Here is an 18,195-nt window from a genome sequence, read left to right as displayed (position 1 = left end):
ATTCTGTCTCAAAAAAAAAAAAAAAAAAAAAAAAAAAAAAAAAAAAAAAAAAAAAAAAAAAAAAAAAAAAAATTGAATAAATAAAAATAATAAGAAAAAAGAATAGGTCAGAATTGTGGTACAAAGAGTTACCCAGATCTACACATACTAAAAGGAAAGTGGTCATCTATCCTACACGTCTTCCTGTGATCCAGGTAAGTCCTCTTATCCCTTGTTTATCTCAAATCCAGACACTGTCTTAGCTGGGAGTGGTCACTCACTTCTCTGGACTCTCAGCACTCTATCTGTACCCTTCATTTCTTCTTCTTTTGTAAGAGATGAAGTCTTGCTCTCTCGCCCAGGCTGGACTGCAATGGCACAATCACAGCTTACTGCATCCTCAAACTCCTGGGCTCAAGGGATTCCACTGCTTCAGCCTCTCAAATAGTTGGGACTACAGGTGTGTGCCACTATACCCGGCTAGTTTTTCATTTATTTCTTTTGTAGAGATAGCATTTTGCCATCTTGCCCAGGCTGGCCTCAAACTCCTAGGCTCAAGCAATCTTCCTGCCTCAGCCTCCCAAAGTGCTGGGATTATAGGCGTGAGCCACCACACCCAGCCCCATTGATTTCTTGTTTGTGTCCCCATACCTTAACCCCTCATGCTCTGACAGATCAGAGCCAGTGTCTCCTTCACCTTCATATACCCTCAGTGCCCAACAATGCCCACACCTACTTGGCCCATGTTATAATACGTAGGGAACAAGAGAGGCACAACTTTTTCATCTTTAAAGTTGCCTACTCTCGACCCCAAGAGATAAGGGTAACGGAAGGAAAATCACAACTTCTTGCTACCAGCCCCGTTTCCCCTCGTTCAAGGCATTTGTTGCCCTTGAAGTTGGTTGGTTACTATCTGTCCTTCCTACTAGACTACATTACAAAAGGAGGGACCTTGGTCTTTTTTTTTTGAGATAGTTTCTTCTCTGGCCATCCAGGTTAGAGTGCAGTGGTGTGATCTTGGCTCACTGCAGCCTCTGCCTCAGGAGTTCAAGTGATTCTCCTGCCTCAGCCTCCCAAGTAGCTGAGATTACAGGTGCCCACCACCACGTGTGTGTGTTTTTTTTGTTTTTTTTTTTTTTTAAGTAGAGACGGGGTTTTGCCATGTTGGCCAGACTGGTCTTGAACTCCTGACCTCAGGTGATCTGCCCACCTTGGCCTCCCAAAGTGCTGGAATTACAGGCATGAGCCACTGCACCAGGCCAGGTCTGTCTTATTCATGGCCCAGAACAATGCCCAGCACAGTATTCAATATAGTACTGAATGAATAAATGTGTACAAATGAATAAATAAGAAAACATGTTGGGGTGTCTTCATGACAGTCTCTGGGACCAAGTGATAACTGAAAGCCCACATCAGTGTGCTCTGCCAAAAATACCCATGAGGGTAGTGAGCCACGAGATCCCCTATTCCAGTGATGGATGAAAAGTGAGTGACCACCAAGGTGAGCTGGAGACAGACTCAGAATATAGGCACAACCAGGGACCAGCAGGGCCCATCCCACTTGCTCCCCTGAATCAAGCCCTAGCCTTTCTTTCATCAGAGGGAAAACCCTCTCCTTCAAACTTCCTGCTGCCCAAGACAACTCAGGTACTCCCACTTAAGACAGTTCTCTCTGCCTCTCTACATTTAGTTTCTCTACTGCTTTGCTATCAAAACCATTGTGTCTTGCTGTGACAATGAATGCAACTCGAGCCATTCTAAGAGCTACCAATTGGGGACAGACAGTGACTTGTATAAGAATCTAGGAGACATTTATTTATTGTTTGCCACACTAAGAGTTCTGCTTTAATATTTCTTATGTGAACCAATGTACCGACTCTAAGGCCCTGTTAACTGTAGGGTGTCAAAATAATTTCACCCATACACACCTGCCTCCTGTCCTGCTGCACGAATCAGTATTCCCACCCTGCCCCCAACCCCTCCCCAAACTGCCTCCTGTTACAAAAAAGCAAAGGAACTAAAAACGGCAGCTGGGGAGCTCAGTTGACTCACCCAGCATAATCATCTCCTCCCAGAATCTCCCATCTTCTCCTGGGGTTTTTGCCAACACAAAGTAAAAAAGAAGCATGAGATCTTAAAACAAAACAAAACAAAAAAAACTCTCTCAGCATTTATGCAACAGTCTTTCTACCTGGGTACAGATTTAATCCTTTGTTTCTGCCCTTTCCAATGTGGTTTCCTTAAAACTTGCTTGTATGCTGAGGATAAGATCCAGTCTGGAGCTGAGAAACAGGCCTTCTAGACCCCCCCAGTCCCAGCATTGCTGCTGGAAAGTGCAGAACAAGACATGTGCCTCTTCCTGCTGCATCTTTCTCTGGAAGTGAAGAAATACTGCCTTCCTACTCCTCCAGTTTCAAAGAGGGAGTTGAATTAGAAGGAGGAAATGTCAGAAAAAAAACACTGGGACAAAGTTTGTTGTCCCAGAAGTCACCATGGCCACAGGTCACAGCGCATCAGAAACCACCCCAAGGCTATCACTGCCACCCTCACCTCAGAACTGTCTCCCTGTTGGGCCCGGCTGCAAAGTGGCTACTCCACTTAAGTGACCACTAAAAATCCAACTGGCTGATCTTTCTAGAAGCAAGCCCTTACAGGGCTGCTCCTGCTGATAGAGAGAGGTGCTATCTTTCTCCTGCAGCAGATCACTAAAAACCCAAGCAGGAGAGGGCACCTAAGTTGTGGAATGAGGGCCATCCTGTTTCAGGTGCTACCAGATTATGGATCAAACCAGCTGACATGGAGAACCCAGACAAACCTAGCCCTCAAGGCAATCACAGAAGACAAGGGTAGCTCTCTAGCAACTTTTCTGGGTAGGAAGAGGAGGGTGCTTCTTTTCTGCCATCTGGTATATAGGAGGACAACTTACTTGTACAATAGATAGTGCCATGACCACAAAATATGATTTTTTAAATGTTTTTTTTTTTTTGAGACAGAGTCTCACTCTATCGCCCAGGCTGGAGTGGAGTGGTGTGTCATCTCAGTTCACTGCAACCTCTACCTCCCAGGTTCAAGTGATTCTCCTGCCTCAGCCTCCTGAGTAGCTGGGAGTACAGGTGCGCACCACCAGGACCAGATTTTTTTTTTTTTTGTATTTTTAGTAGAGATGGGGTTTTACCATGTTGGCCAGGCTGGTCTCAAACTCCTGTCCTCAAGTGATCTGACTGCCTCGGCCTCCCAAAGTGCTGGGATTACAGGCGTGAGTCACCGCACCCAGCTGAATACAAAATAAAGAGACACTTCCACAGGCAAATGCAAATCTGTTGCAGCATATTAGTCAAGAAATCCCCAAGTTACCAAAAGTTCTGTTCTGAGAAGGAACTCTTTTTCCATAGAAACATGTTACAAATGATAGCTGTGTTCTCAGGACAGCCCATAAGGTCCCAGCATAGTATTTCAAGTGGTACGTGAATCGTACTTAAGAGTTAAACCATAGCCCAGAACAGGAAATGGATTCAGAGTTCCAACTCAGGACCCGGGAACAGATCTTTGCTCTCCAAGCACCATGTGCAGCAGACACTGGGACTCCCTAGCCTTCAAGCTCTGGGTGAGGGCTTGAATCAAGAAGACTTGAGCTGGGTGCGGTGGCTCACTCCTGTAATTCCAGCACTTTGGGAGGCTGAGGCGGGCGGATCACGAGGTCAAGAGATCGAGACCATCCTTGCTAACACGGTGAAACCCCATCTCTACTAAAAATACAAAAAATTAGCCGAGCGTGGTGGTGGGCACCTGTAGCCCCACCTACTGGGGAGGCTGAGGCAGGAGAATGGCATGAACCCGGGAGGTGGAGCTTGCAGTGAGCCAAGATCGAGTCACTATACTCCAGCCTGGGCAACAGACCCAGACTCCGTCTCAAAAAAAAAAAAAAAGAAGAAGACTTGAACAAGAGAGCTTCAAAGCATTTGGGGTAGAGCTTAAGGCTAGGTGGGAGAGAGGGTCTGAGGAGATATAAACCCAGATGGAGATGAGCAATGAGGCTAGAGGAAAAATTTTAAATGGGTGCTGCCTTACACAAGAGAAGAGCTAATTAAGGAAGACCAGGTAGAACAACTTCCAGCCAGAGGAGACAAGACAACCTGCAACAGTACCCTGACATATCAGGGGCAAAACATGCTCTTTACAACTGTCTTCCTTCCTAGGCAACTGACGCGGGGGCTATGCTTCATACCTGCCTTACTCGGCTTGCCACTGCTGCTGCAGTCTCAACCCTGCGCTGAAGGCTGGATCCTGTTACTAAGTGGCCATGGCCTAGGCAGGTATCCTGGCCAGCTTGCCAGATCAATGGAGGATTCATTTGTCAGCAGTTAGGTGAAGAGTAGAAAGCCCGAGCTTCTCAGTGAGATTGAGTATATGTCAGCTTATGGCTTTAGGCTGAAGGTGCCCCTCAAAGCCAACCACTGCTGCTTATTCGCTAGTGGCAATGACAATTTTGCTCCAAGGGGGCCCTTGCTGTTTGTACTTTCTACTTAGGAGCAAAGTATGGTAAACCAAATGACAGTCATTTTCTGTCACATGTGCCTTATTAAAAAGTACTTTTTTTTTGAGACAGGCCAGAGTGCAGTGGCACGATCTTGGCTCACTGCAGCCTCGACCTCCCCAGGCTCAGGTGATCCTCCCACCTCAGCCTTCTGAGTAGCTGGGACTACAGATGCCCACCACCACACCTGATTAATTTTTGTACTTTTGTAGAGATGGGGTTTTGCCACGTTGCCCAAGCTCCTCTCAAGTGATAGGCGTGAGCCACTGCACCCAGCCAAAAGGCACTTTTTATACTGAATTCATCCTTTCAACATCCTATGAAAAGAGTCTGGGCTGGGTGCGGCGGCTCACGCGTATAATCCCAGCACTTTGGGAGGCTGAGGCGGGGGGATCACTTGAAGTCAGGCATTCGAGACCAGCCTGACCAACATGGTGAAACTCCATCTCTACTAAAAATACAAAAATCAGCCGGGCGTGGTGGCGGCCACCTGTAGTCCCAGCTACTCAGGAGGCCCAGGGGGAAGGGTCACTTGAGCCTGGGGAGGTCGAGGCTGCAGTGAGTCGAGATCACGCCACTGCACTCCAGCCTGGTTGGTTGACAGAGCAAGACTCTGTCTCAAAAAAAAAAAAAAAAAAAAAGAGTCTGATTGAACTGGTTTCTAAGAGAAGGGAATGGCCCAAGGCATTTCTAACCTCTGTGGTACGAACCTGGGAATGGCACTCTTTGGTGAGATTAGCTCATGCACTGGTGGAAGCCCTCAGGGACCAGAACCACCTATTAACAGGTGGCGCTGGGAGGAAGGGGGCCACTCTTGGGCATTGCTAGATGTGCTGCTACACAGACTATGGACAAGGGAATGCTGGGTGTTTTGAAGGAGGCAAGCAACCAAGTCTGTAGCTCTCCACCTCTGAATTCACTCAGAGACGGCAGGGAAGAAAAGATGGCTCCAAGAGGAATACAGCTCCTACCCAACAAATCCTAAAAGGCAGCTCTAACTGGAAATAGGTATGGTGGCATAAATGAAGACCCAAAGAAGAAACCCACCCAGGACACCTCTCATCAGTAGAATTTAGCTTGGTGGTCACAGGCCGCGGCTACCCATTCTGTTGCTCTACATAGTTCATGCTAACTACCAAGGACAAAGAACCCCACAGCCACAGAGGGGTCCCTACCAATTCTTGAAAACAGAAGTTAAAGAGGCCAGGCGCGGTGCTCATGCCTGTAATCCCAGCACTTTGGGAGGCTGAAGCGGGCAGATCACAAGGTCAGGAGATCGAGACCATCCTGGCTAACACGGTGAAACCCCGTCTCTACTAAAAATACAAAAAATTAGCCGGGCGTGGTGGCAGGCTCCTGTAGTCCCAGCTACTCTGGAGGCTGAGGCAACAGAATGGCGTGAACCCGGGAGGTGGAGCTTGCAGTAAGCTGAGATCGCGCCACTGTACTCCAGTCTGGGCGAGAGAGCGAGACTCTGTCTCAAAGAAATAAATAAATAAAAATAAATAAATAAATAAAAGAAAACAGAAGGGCCGGGCGCGGTGGCTCAAGCCTGTAATCCCAGCACTTTGGGAGGCCGAGACGGGCGGATCACGAGGTCAGGAGATCGAGACCATCCTGGCTAATACGGTGAAACCCTGTCTCTACTTAAAAATACAAAAAACTAGCCGGGCGACGAGGCGGGCGCCTGTAGTCCCAGCTACTTGGGAGGCTGAGACAGGAGAATGGCGTAAACCCGGGAGGCGGAGCTCTGAGATCCGGCCACTGCACTCCAGCCTGGGTGGCAGAGCAAGACTCCGTCTCAAAAAAAAAAAAAAAAAAAAAAAAGGAAACAGAAGGTAAAGAATCAGAAATTACCAAATATCCACACCATCTAAAGCACTGAGAACAATGCCTGGTGACATGCTGGTTATTTCTATAATTTCATATCCTTTTCCAACTTATTCTGTAGGCTGCTAGAAGATACAGCTTGAACTTCTTTACTCAAAGCTCATCACGAATTCCCTGCATCTCCAAAAGGAGATGGATGTTTTCTCCAGGAGAGTCCTGCAGCTGAAGGCTAAGTTCTGGTCATCTACGCACATGGCTTGAACTTGGACTTGGGTTCAAGTCTGCACCCAGGCAGAAAGGCTGCTGCATAAATGGAGCTAGAAAAGGCTCCAGCAGCTCAACCATTTTATCCCTTCCACAAAAGGCCACTCTCCTCTCCCCTGATGAAAACACACACATCCCACCCTAGATGTATGGACCTGGAAACTTTGCAAATCAAGTCATTATGGGAAATGTGATCAGTGTTTCTCTCACACACACATGCGTGTGCGCAGTGTGACCAGAGTAAGTCCATTCTCATACACAGTGCTTACTGAAGCTGGGCGCTGCCTCTTCAGCTGTGAGACAAGGGAAACCTGTGTGCATGTATATAGGGAGGGAAGTGATGGTGCTGGTGAAAGCTTAGCCACACTTCCAGCTCCTGGGTGTGTCTGCCATAGAATCCAGCAGCCTCTCTGGCAGCCAGGCCCCTATCGCCACTGTCCTTCACACAACATAACAGGATCGCCGTTTAGGAAGATGGGATTTTTGGTGTTGAGTTTTGTAGCCCACGAACTAGCATACGTCTGCCCCATCTCAGGGGCAGTTTCCTGAAACAGCTGCATGTCCTGGGCCCCTGCAGACAGGGTCTGAGAAAGAAAAACAAGATGCCAGAACTAGAAATTTTAGGGTAATAAAGAAGGAATGAAAGTTGGCCACAGTGGCTCATGCCTGTAATCCCAGCACTTTGGGAGACAGAGGTAGGCAGATCATTTGAGGCAAGGAGTTCGAGACCAGCCTAGGCCACATAATGAGACCCCCATCTCAACAAAGAAAAATTAGCTGGGCGTGATGGCTCACACCTGTAATCCCAGCACTTTGGGAGGCTGAGGCGGGCGGATCACGAGGTCAGGAGTTTGAGACCAGCCTGAACAACATGTGTAACCCCATCTCTATTAAAAATACAAAAATTAGCTGGGCGTGGTGGCATGCACCTGTAATCCCAGATACTCAAGAGGCTGAGGCAGGAGAATCGCTTGAACCTGGGAGGCTGAGGTTGCAGTGAGCCGAGATCACACCACTGCACTCAAGCCTGGGCGACAGAGTGAGACTCCATCTCAAAAAAAAAAAGAAAATTAGCTGGGCGTGGTGGCATGCACCTGTGGTCCCAGCTACTCAGGAGGCTGAGGCAGGAGGACTGCTTGAGCTAAAGAAGTTGAGGCTGCAGTGAGCCTTGATTACACCACTGCACTCCAGCCTGGGTAACACAGTGAGAGTCTCTTAAAAAAGTAGAAAGAATGAAATTGTCCTCTTCTCACAGCTGAAAGCCCTACCCCATGGGAGCAGACCTTTCCCACCTGGTCCTAAGGCCTCACACACAGTCCCATTTACCTTTCTTCACAGACCAGGATTCCTGCTGGTATCTCTACTCTACCCTGACAGCTCTACCATGTCAAGTGACCGTGGTATCTAACGCTGATGCTGGTTACCCCATGAAGAGATAACCAAGGTCATGTGAGCTGGGCCGACACGTTCTGCTGCACTTGTTTACAGACAAGGGGATTAAAACAACCTGTCAAGGGAGGGGAGGGGGCACACGGGCAAGCACTGGCAACACAGCATAGAGGCCTCCCGCCAATAAATTTTTTGCTCAAATATAAAGCAGAAATCTCTCACCAAACACCAAACCAGCTAACTATGCCAAATACCACTTATGGTCAAGTGACCTTGAGGCACTGCTCAATTTTTCCAATGTTCTTTGGGTTTTTGGGGGGTGGAGTGAGGGGAAACTAGGGAGGTAGGCAACATAAGGTCCCTAAAAAGCCCCAAGTTCAATTAATACCTAAGCAAAGCATGTAGGGCTTAAAAAAGAGGAGATGTCTTAAGGGTATATTTGTATAAAGCAAGCGTTCAATTCTCAGATGCCTAAACTCCGCATCAGAAATCCAAATGCCAAAACAGAACTTTCTGTGACCACTTATGTTGGAATTGGGAGGAAAGTAATTCCTCTTAGGTGCAGTTCCAGGGCAGAGGGGATCAGGTAGCAGAGAGTCTGGACACCAGGCCAAAGTCATCCTCTCTAACCAGAGGGTCAACCTGACAATGATAGTCGCTGGCCACAAGACACAGGAAGGAAGAGGGAAAGGTGGTCAGCACCTGAGACCCTGGCCTCAGGCAGTACAGGCCGCAGAAACTATATGGCTGTGGCACAAAAGCTGACCCCTGGCTCTGTGAAGTTACAGGCTTTCCACCGCTCCTCTGCAAAACCATCTGTCACAGCCCCTAAATAACCAATCCTCAGGTTGGGCACAGTAGCTCACACCTGTAATCCCAGTCCCTTGGGAGGCCGAGGCAGGCGGATCACCTGAGTTTGGTAGTTCAAGACCAGCCTGGCCAACATGGTGAAGCTCCATCTCTACCAAAAATACAAAAATTAGCTGGGCGTGGTGGTGCATGCCTGTAGTCTCAGCTACTCGGGAGGCTGAGGCAGGAGAATCGCCTGAATCTGGGGTGTGGAGGTTGCAGTAAGCCGAGATTGTGCCACTGCACTCCAGAGTGGGCAACAGAACAAGACTCCATCTCAGAAAAAAATAAAATAAAATAAACAATCCTCCCCATTCAGCAGGGTCGGGCTGCTACTGGCTGGTCTCTGCCTCAGGCTCTCAAGTCTTAGCAGCGAGAGGATGTTTCCATTTGGGTTTTCCCACAGCTGGCTGTGGAGGTTGGCAGAAGGCTAAAGCGGTACCCCTTTCCTAGCCAGCCAAAGGGGCAACATGAAACAATTGCTGGCAGCCTGTGCTCCCACTCCAACATCCCCTTTCTCGCAAAGGAGCAGCTACCACTCTCTTGACCTTTCATCCACAGTCTTGTTGAGGCCAAGGAAGATGCACCCAACCCAAGAAAACTGAAGGTAGTAAGTTAGCGACAAAAGAACGCAGCTTAGGAACTAAAAAACCTGGCTTTCGGGGAAAGGGGGTATTGTACTCTAAGGGATTCTAAGAAGAAACTCGCCAAACCACCCAGCCAGCTCTTCTGAAGAGCAGGGGTATTTAGAAGTGCTTTCCATTTCCCAAGCTATTAGAGAACAGGGTGGCCTTGAACAGAGCTGGTAACAGCAGAATGAGTGCACACACCTGCCACAGACTGCCAGCCCGGGACAGTAACGTGCTCCAGAGTTTACATACTCACGCGCCCAGGAATCTCCTCCAGATCACTGCTGACAGGCAGAGCAGGGAGGTGGACTGAGTCCCGCTCTAAGCTGGACACTCCAGTTTGCCTGGCAGGGTGGGGGTGGGGGCAGGGAGAAGTTGGGGAGAGGAGGAGGAGGAGGAAGGAAGATTACTATTCTCTATTTTCAAGCCCTGCCCCTAAAACCAGGGAGGGAAGTGGTGGGGTTCCTGTTGCAGGAGCTCCAATCTCTAGCCACTACAGAGCCAACTGGCTGCATAAGAATTTTGGAGAATGTGCACATCAAACAAGCTGGGAAAAGGAGGGGAAACCAACCGGGTTAGAAGTGGGTTGGTCCCCTGCCAAGAACTCTGAATGGTACTCCTATCAGAACTAAAACATAACAGGAGGTGGGCAGGTTTGTGGCCTCTGGGAAAAGGCAGGAGGGAAAGCAGTAAAGACCGGACAAGCATGGAAACAAAACTCACTCCCTGGCAGGAGACGACAGCCTATGGAGTCAGAAGTGAAATGCTGTCCCAGTAAACCTTTCCCAGTAGGACAATCACATTCTAACCTTAGGTCAATTTTCATATGCTTCGCCGGCTGTGACCTGGACTCTGCAGTGGGGAACACGGTCACTTCTACAATCTTGTAAGTTAAGGCCTGCCACTCCAAGCACTTGTGAGGGAAGAGGGACTCTCATTGGCTGTGTTGTGCAATCTAGTCTGTGGCCAAGGGCAAGGCAGAAGCCACAGATGACGGGCCCTCCCACAGGGAGAGGAAAGCTCCTCCCTTTCCAGAACAGAGCCCAAGGCTGCCACAGAGAGGTGCTGTTTAGTGACAGAAATATTTGTCAGGAGTGACCAGAGGAATGGCCACTACGTACTTCCTCTTTCTCACCAGCTGCTACCATCAGCCTCCACTGGCTGTCTCTGAAAAGCCTGCAGAACCTCCGGTGGCAGGAGTGTTCTCTGAGTCATTCCCTCAAGAGAAAAGGGAAAGTGGGCCTGACTCCTGGGCCTGAAGAAGCCTCCCAGTGCCCTCAGCCAGTCCTTGCTGCAGAGCAAAAGCCAAGGACTGAAATCCTGGACAGCCTACTCTTCACCCACACCTGCATACAGTAAAAGCACTCCCTCTTACTCTAGAACAGGCACGTGGTGGTGGGGGGCGCACTAACACTCATCTCCACAGCCACACAGCACTGAGAAAAGGAACTGACGGCTTCATATTTAAAGCCTTAAAAAACCAACTTTCTGTATGCACACACGTACACACACACAAATACGTATATACACACACACAAACATAACTGATTTTATCTGTGTGTGTAGGCATATACACATATACACGTAAAATTGATATCCAGATTAGATCCATGTGGTTTCTGGATTTTTGCCCACAACTGTATTATGAGCTGGCTGTCTCCCCTTCCCTGCCTGCAGCTCCAGGCTAACTCTCTTCCCTTCCCAGAGTCTCATTCGGGGTTCCAGCCACCTGTCTTCAAATGTAGAATGGTGTCTCAGACCTCCAGGTCTTGGCCACAGCTTTCCACTGCCAGGAACACTTTCCCTCTAGCAGTCACTCCCATTCCTCTTCGTGGTGAGCCTCAGCTCAGACATTGCTTCCACCAGGAAGCTTTCCTGATCCATGCATCACTTCACAGGGTCTCTCCAGACATTTCCCAGCTCAGGCTTCCTGCACTAGCACTTCACTGCTTGCTGAACGGCCTGACTCCTTCACAACTCTTGTTGGCTGTCCTGTTCACTATTACACAGACTGAGAGCAGCATAAAGGAATTTCCAAGACTAGACCACTTTGTGTCTTCAGTGCACAGGCACAGCGCCTGGCACCTAACAGGCTCTCCAGAAATGCTTTCCTAACTCACCATGGGAAGTCTTGGGGTCAGAGTCTTCTTGCTTTTCTCAGCGTGACTCCTCACCCAAAAGCTCTTTGCACAGCTCTGCTCCATGTGACCCCTTTTAGCCTGGGTCAGGGCTAGAATGCTGGTGCCCACTTTTAAACCATTCCCAGCCAGGCGCCACGGCTCATGTCTGTAATACCAACACTCTGGGAACCCAGGTGGGAAGATCGCTCGAGCCTAGGATTTGACACCAGCCTGGGCAATATTATAAGACCCTGTCTCCACCAAAATACAAAATATAAAATAAATAATCATTCCCTAGGGCCTCTGGCACCTCTATGAACACAGTCTCTGGCAGGATTTCAGAGCTCCTCTCCGGTGTGCAGAATTGGGGCCTGTTACCCTTCCACTTGTCCTTTCCCAGCCTGCCTTCTGCCGTAAGGGCTGCAGCCAGCCCCTCTTAAGTGATGGCAATGGGGGCACAGTGCCAAGGGCCTAAGATCCATTCTAGACCCAACTCTTTGCAAACAATTTATGTCACCTTGGGCAAGTCATTCACCCTCTTGGGACCTTTGTTTTCATGCTTATAAAATGAGGCACCGGAGACGAGCCCTGAGTGTCTTCCTGTGTGGATGTGACAGTCCTCAGTGCCTCTGTGCTCACAAGCCTTCCAGACCTCTTCAAGACCACAGCAGGAAGTGGGCATCGTCTGCATGTCCTGAAGATCGCTTCCTGACCTTGACTTACGTCAAGACAACCTGCCTAAAAGTCTGGCTCCGGAAGTAAACCTCACCTAACATGACTAAACAACAGGTTGGAAAATCTCTTCCGCCTAAGGCTGAAAAAATTAAAAGCAACCTAGGTAGACAACTCCAGAAATCAAGGTAGTAAGCAGCAGCACACCCCAGAAACATGACAACCCTGAACTCAGGGTGCCCTCAAGAAGGATCATCTCCCTCCCTAGACTTCATTTACTCACAGTTTACAAGCTCCTGGCCCCTCCCAGACACTCCACATACCATAAATGTGGCCACAAGGCACAGGGAAAGGCACAGTCTATTTCCAACAGGCCCCAGGGCTCTGCAGCCTTACTCTGAGCAGCCCAGAGTAGGCACAGCCCCTGTTAGGGTAAATGGCACACCTAGTTCCTAGCATCTGCCCCCACCTGCAGCATGATTCCCTCAGAAGCTCGGTGAGTCTGCAGGCTTCCAGGTGGGGAGCTGCCTGCCTGCCTGCCTGCCACGAGCAGGTAATCCATGAAGAATAACTGAGTTGGCAAAGCCTAGCAAGCAGCAGTTTCAGCCTCCCTGCCCAGAGTGGGGGTGGGTGGGGTGAGGGGGGAGCAGGGAGGCAAGTACAAGCAGACCAGTTTAACAGGTCCTTATTTCCACCACCCCACACAGCTGGTGCCTTCTTCACCAGTCCAATAAAAAGAGATTCAAAAGTCAGATGGCGCTTTCATACCACACATCACAAAGACCAGAATCAAGGAAGAAAACAGTCATCCTTCTCACTCTTCCCCCACCCACAGTGGTCTCGGAAAACATGGTCCCTAATCTCACAGTTCGCGGGCCAATCAGGAAAAGCAACTGATCTGCTCTTAGATGCTCAAAGGAAAATCTGGGTCCTCGCCATCATCAGGCGCTGAGCTGGTGTGCAATCAGTTCTTCCTGTGCCATGCTCCTGGGCTTTTCTCCCACTATAAATAACTCCAGCCTTCTGACAGACCACATGACCTCTCCAACGCTGGACAAAATGCCCAACACTAGTGTTCTTCTGCCCACCCATCAAAAAAGAGGCAAGACTGAGACCACCGTAACCAGGAGCAACAACGCAGGTAGACACATTGGTGTCTGGGCAAGGTGTCAGGGGCAAGGACAGAACTCAGCAAAGCCAGGAGGGCTTGGCTCTCTGGCTCTGGTCCCTACTCCAAGAAGCCAGACAGTTTCCTCAGCAGTGCATCCTCCCTGCGGTTTCCTCTCCGAGTTCTTAACACAATCCAGAAATGGTGTAAATCTTCTCCCTCATCTTCTCATCCTGAAAAAGCACTTCTTTGCAGTCTTTACCACACCTACTTAAGATACTGGTTAAGACTTGTGACTTACACAGCCAAAGAATCAGACAGACAGATACCTGATTTACCAACCGACATGGACGCACTTCCCTAAGGATAGCTGTAATGGAGAATGCCCACATTACAATTTTTTTAATTAATTTTTTTATTTTTTTGAGACAAGGTCTCAAGCAATCCTCCCACCTCTGCCTCCCAAGTAGCTGGGACTACAGGCCCGCACCACCACGCCCAGCTAACTTTTCTTTTTTTATACAGACTGTGTTTCGCTATGTTGCCCAGGCTGTTTTCAAACTCCTAGACTCAAGCAATCTGTCCACCTCCACCTCCCAAAGTTCTGGGATTACAGGCATTAGCAACCGCACCCAGCCTCATGTTACGATGTTAAATTTTTTTTTTTTTTTTTTTTTTGAGACAGAGTCTTGCTCTGTCGCCCGGGCTGGAGTGCAGTGGCCGGATCTCAGCTCACTCCAAGCTCCGCCTCCTGGGTTTACGCCATTCTCCTGCCTCAGCCTCCAGAGTAGCTGGGACTACAGGCGCCCGCCACCTCGCCCGGCTAGTTTTTTGTATTTTTAGTAGAGACGGGGTTTCACCGTGTTAGCCAGGATGGTCTCGATCTCCTGACCTCGTGATCCGCCCGTCTCAGCCTCCCAAAGTGCTGGGATTACAGGCTTGAGCCACCGCGCCCGGCTGATGTTAAAAAATTTTTGTTTCACAAATAATTCATTGAGAGATGACCATGTGCAAAGTTCTCCAACAGTTTCTGGGTGTCCACAGTGATACAGAGAAGGATAAAATACAGCCCAGCCTTCAAAGAAGGTAACAATCTAGTAGGAGATAAGCACAAATCACACAATCCAGTGTGGGACGCAAATCCAGGAACTGAAGTTACGGTCAGCCTATTCCCCCAATTTACTGTCTAAGGCTTTTTTTTTTTTTTTTTTTTTTTTTTTTTTCCAGAGGAACAATGGGCTAAGAGAGATCTGAAGATCCCCATATCACTTCCAGTTAGGACCTGGCCTTCCATGAATGAGGATGCCTGCCCATGGCGTCAGCCATGGTGAGAGTTAGGCAGTGCTGGAGTGAGAAGAAGCCAGCTCTGGGAAACTCACTGAAGAACCAGTCATTTAGCTTTTCTCGTCTTTCATCTCCCTCTGGAAACCTGAGACAGGCCCAGTATACAAGCAAAGGTGACATGAGAAGTGCTTAAAAATCCCAAGTTGAAAAAAATGCCGCTCAAGACTCGGTAATGGAAATGAAGTTGGAAAAAGCCCCTAATAACACGAACAGAAGAAGTTCTCTTGGGCAGGAGGTGGAAGGGATTCCTGAAGTTCTATATCCAAAACCCCAATATCACAATGCTAGCTGTGACCAAGGAGGCACATTTATATATTTTTCCTTTACTTCCCAATTATTGGTTGTCTGGTTTCCCTAATTCCGATTCAACCAGTTCTATAGCTCAGCTCATAAAACTATACCTTGGCCAAGTGTGGCAGCTCACACCTGGTATCCCAGCACTTTGGGAGGCTGAGGCAGGCGGATCACTTGAGCCCAGGAGTTCAAGACCAGCAAGGGCAACATGGGGAAACCCTGTCTCTACAAAAAATGCAAAAAATTTGCTGAGTGTTGTGGCACATGACTGTGGTCCCAGCTACTCAGGAGGCTAAGGTCAGGGGATAGGTTGAGCCTGAGAGGCAGAGGTTGCAGTGAGCCAAGATGATGCCACTGCACTCCAGCCTGGGTGAGAGAGTGAGACCCTGTCTCAATAAATAAATAAATAACTATACCCTTATCCATCAGGCTACCAGAAGGTTCAGAGCTCTTCAGGAAGATAGGGAGGAACAAATACTAAGTCCGGACACTGCCTGGCAAGAAACAAAATTCCCTAGACAGACAGAAGATTCTATGCCATCTAAAAAAAGAAAAGTCAGTTAATCAGAACCTGGGGGGTAAAGATTAAGGCCCCAGTCTTCTGTTACGAAAAAGACACAATTCTGAAGCTAGTTCTCCTATCTTAAATGGGAAAAGTTAGGGAGACGGTTGGTCCAAATCACCTCAAAAGAAAATCACTTCTTGAAATTAAAACAAAAAACAAAAAAACACAGATGAGAGTGAATGGGAACTGGTTTATTTAAAAACCTTTCCTGTACAGTAGACAGTGAATTAGCTACACAAGCCTCTTCGGAAATGATGTACCAAGAGGAATTTGATAACAGAAGCATTCTGAATGTGAAACTGGGAGTTCAGCAGCTAAACGTTTCTTATTGAGAAAAATCCTCACACCACAGTCATAATGAAGGTTTAACATCAGTGTTTGACATTTTGTCATTAAGAGATTGGTTTTAACAGTCTGGATTTGGCAGCCTGCCCTATCGGCTGTTTCACAAGCAGTTTCTGTAGTTTCAAGAAAGGCAGGGTGGGCCGGGCGCGGTGGCTCAAGCCTGTAATCCCAGCACTTTGGGAGGCCGAGACGGGCGGATCACGAGGTCAGGAGATCGAGACCATCCTGGCTAACACGGTGAAACCCCGTCTCTACTAAAAAAAATACAAAAACTAGCCGGGCGAGGTGGCGGGCGCCTGTAGTCCCAGCTACTCGGGAGGCTGAGGCAGGAGAATGGCGTAAACTCGGGAGGCGGAGCTTGCAGTGAGCTGAGATCTGGCCACTGCACTCCAGTCCGGGCGACAGAGCGAGACTCCGCCTCAAAAAAAAAAAAAAAAAAAAAAAAAGAAAGGCAGGGTGTTTGCTTTTAAACACTACTTTTTTTTTTTTTTTTGAGACTGAGTCTCACTCTATTGCCCCCAGGCTGGAGTGCAGTGGCGCAATCTCTGATCACTGCAACCTCCGCCTTCTGGGTTCAAGCAATTCTTGTGCCTCAGCCTCCCGAGCAGCTGGGATCACAGGTGCACGCCACCATGCCTGGCTAATTTTGGTATTTTTAGTAGAGACAAGGTTTCACCATGTTGATCAGGCTGGTCTCGAACTCCTGACCTCAGGTGATCTGCCCACCTCGACCACCCAAAGTAACATTATCTTAAAGTATATATTTCAGAATAGGGTCCAACCATTCCAAGACAGAAAGAGGGAATGAAAACCAAACAAAATAAATGTGGTGCTACCAAACAGAACAGGAGCACACCAGAGAGCAGGGCAGGAAAAGACATTATTCACCACCCGCACCAAAATGGCAAGACAAGCCAACTTAGTACTTCTTACAACCAAGTTAGAAAATTAGGACACAAAAGTGGCACTAAAGACATGAGATTAATAAAGGGAAATCCCTACACAGAATTTCGTCTCTCCAAAATCAACTTACCTGGCCTAAATCTGTTTACTTGAAAAAACACAACAAAACCACCCCAACAGGGTCACACCAATGAAAAGGACTGTCATCTAATCAATTAGTAGCCACACCTCTCTGCCAGCAGGAGATGTCGGTAATTAAGGTAGAGATTTTTCTCCCTGGGAATACAAGTACAGAAGGGCAGAGCCCCTATGGACCTAACCCATTATGACAGCCTTTTCATTAGCAAGGAAAGCACTGCCACACTCTCCAAGGAAGCCATGGCCACAGCATTAAAGAACACCTGAGTGAACAGCAGCTACCTCTGTTGAGAGATAAAAATGTGTTGGAGATGGGGTAAGGGAAGCGGCAGAACCACTCCTAAGAAAACTAACAGGCTGTGTTTCTCAAAAAAACTTACATGGACCTTGGCTTTTCCACTCTTTTTTTTTTTTTTTTTTTTGAGACGGAGTCTCGCTCTGTCACCCAGGCTGGAGTGCAGTGGCCGGATCCCAGCTCACTGCAAGCTCTGCCTCCCAGGTTTACACCATTCTCCTGCCTCAGCCTCCCGAGTAGCTGCGACTACAGGCGCCCGCCACCTCACCGGGCTAGTTTTTTTTTTTTTTGTATTTTTTAGTAGAGACGGGGTTTCACCGTGTTAGCCAGGATGGTCTCGATCTCCTGACCTTGTGATCCACCCATCTCGGCCTCCCAAAGTGCTGGGATTACAGGCTTCAGCTACCGTGCCCAGCTAGCTTTTCCACTCTTAACAAAAAAAGCACTTATGGCTCCAGCTACTTGGGAGGCTGAGGTGGGAGGGTCGCTTGAACCTTGGGGGCCAAGACTGCAGTAAGCTGAGATCACACCACTGCACTCCAGCTTGCGTGACAGAGTGAGACTCTGTCTCAAACAAACAAACACCAAAGAGATGGGTTCTAAAGTAGTTTAGAAATGGCACATAACTACATAACTGGGCTGGATACAATGGCAACTGCCTGTAATCCCAGCACTACGGGAGGCCAAGACAGGTAGGTTGCTTGAGGCCAGGAGTTCCAGGCCAGTCTGGGCAACATGACGAAACCCCATCTCTACAAAAAGTGCAAAAAATTAGCCAGGCATAGTGGCACACGCCTGTAGTCCCAGCTACTTGGGACGCTGAGGTGGGAGGATTGCTTGAGCCTGAGAGGTCGAGGCCAAGATTGCGCCACTGTACTACAGCAGCCTGGGCAACAGAGTCAGACTCTTGTCTCGAAAAGAAAAGAAAAGGCACACA

The 18,195-nt window shown here is 48.5% G+C and overlaps 1 protein-coding gene across 6 annotated transcripts in view; it reads right to left on the bottom strand.

Annotated features, from left to right (window-relative positions):
* MARK2 (microtubule affinity regulating kinase 2) overlaps positions 1-18,195 on the bottom strand; it is a 75,680-nt gene that overhangs the window by 29,988 nt on the left and 27,497 nt on the right. The gene's annotated exons all lie outside the window — the stretch shown is intronic.

This window comes from Rhinopithecus roxellana, chromosome 15 (genome assembly GCF_007565055.1).
Source record: "Rhinopithecus roxellana isolate Shanxi Qingling chromosome 15, ASM756505v1, whole genome shotgun sequence".
In the NCBI taxonomy this organism is placed as follows: Eukaryota; Metazoa; Chordata; class Mammalia; order Primates; family Cercopithecidae; genus Rhinopithecus; species Rhinopithecus roxellana.
The sequence above is the reverse complement of the archived record's forward strand: the minus strand, read 5'-3'. Positions and strand labels throughout refer to the sequence as shown.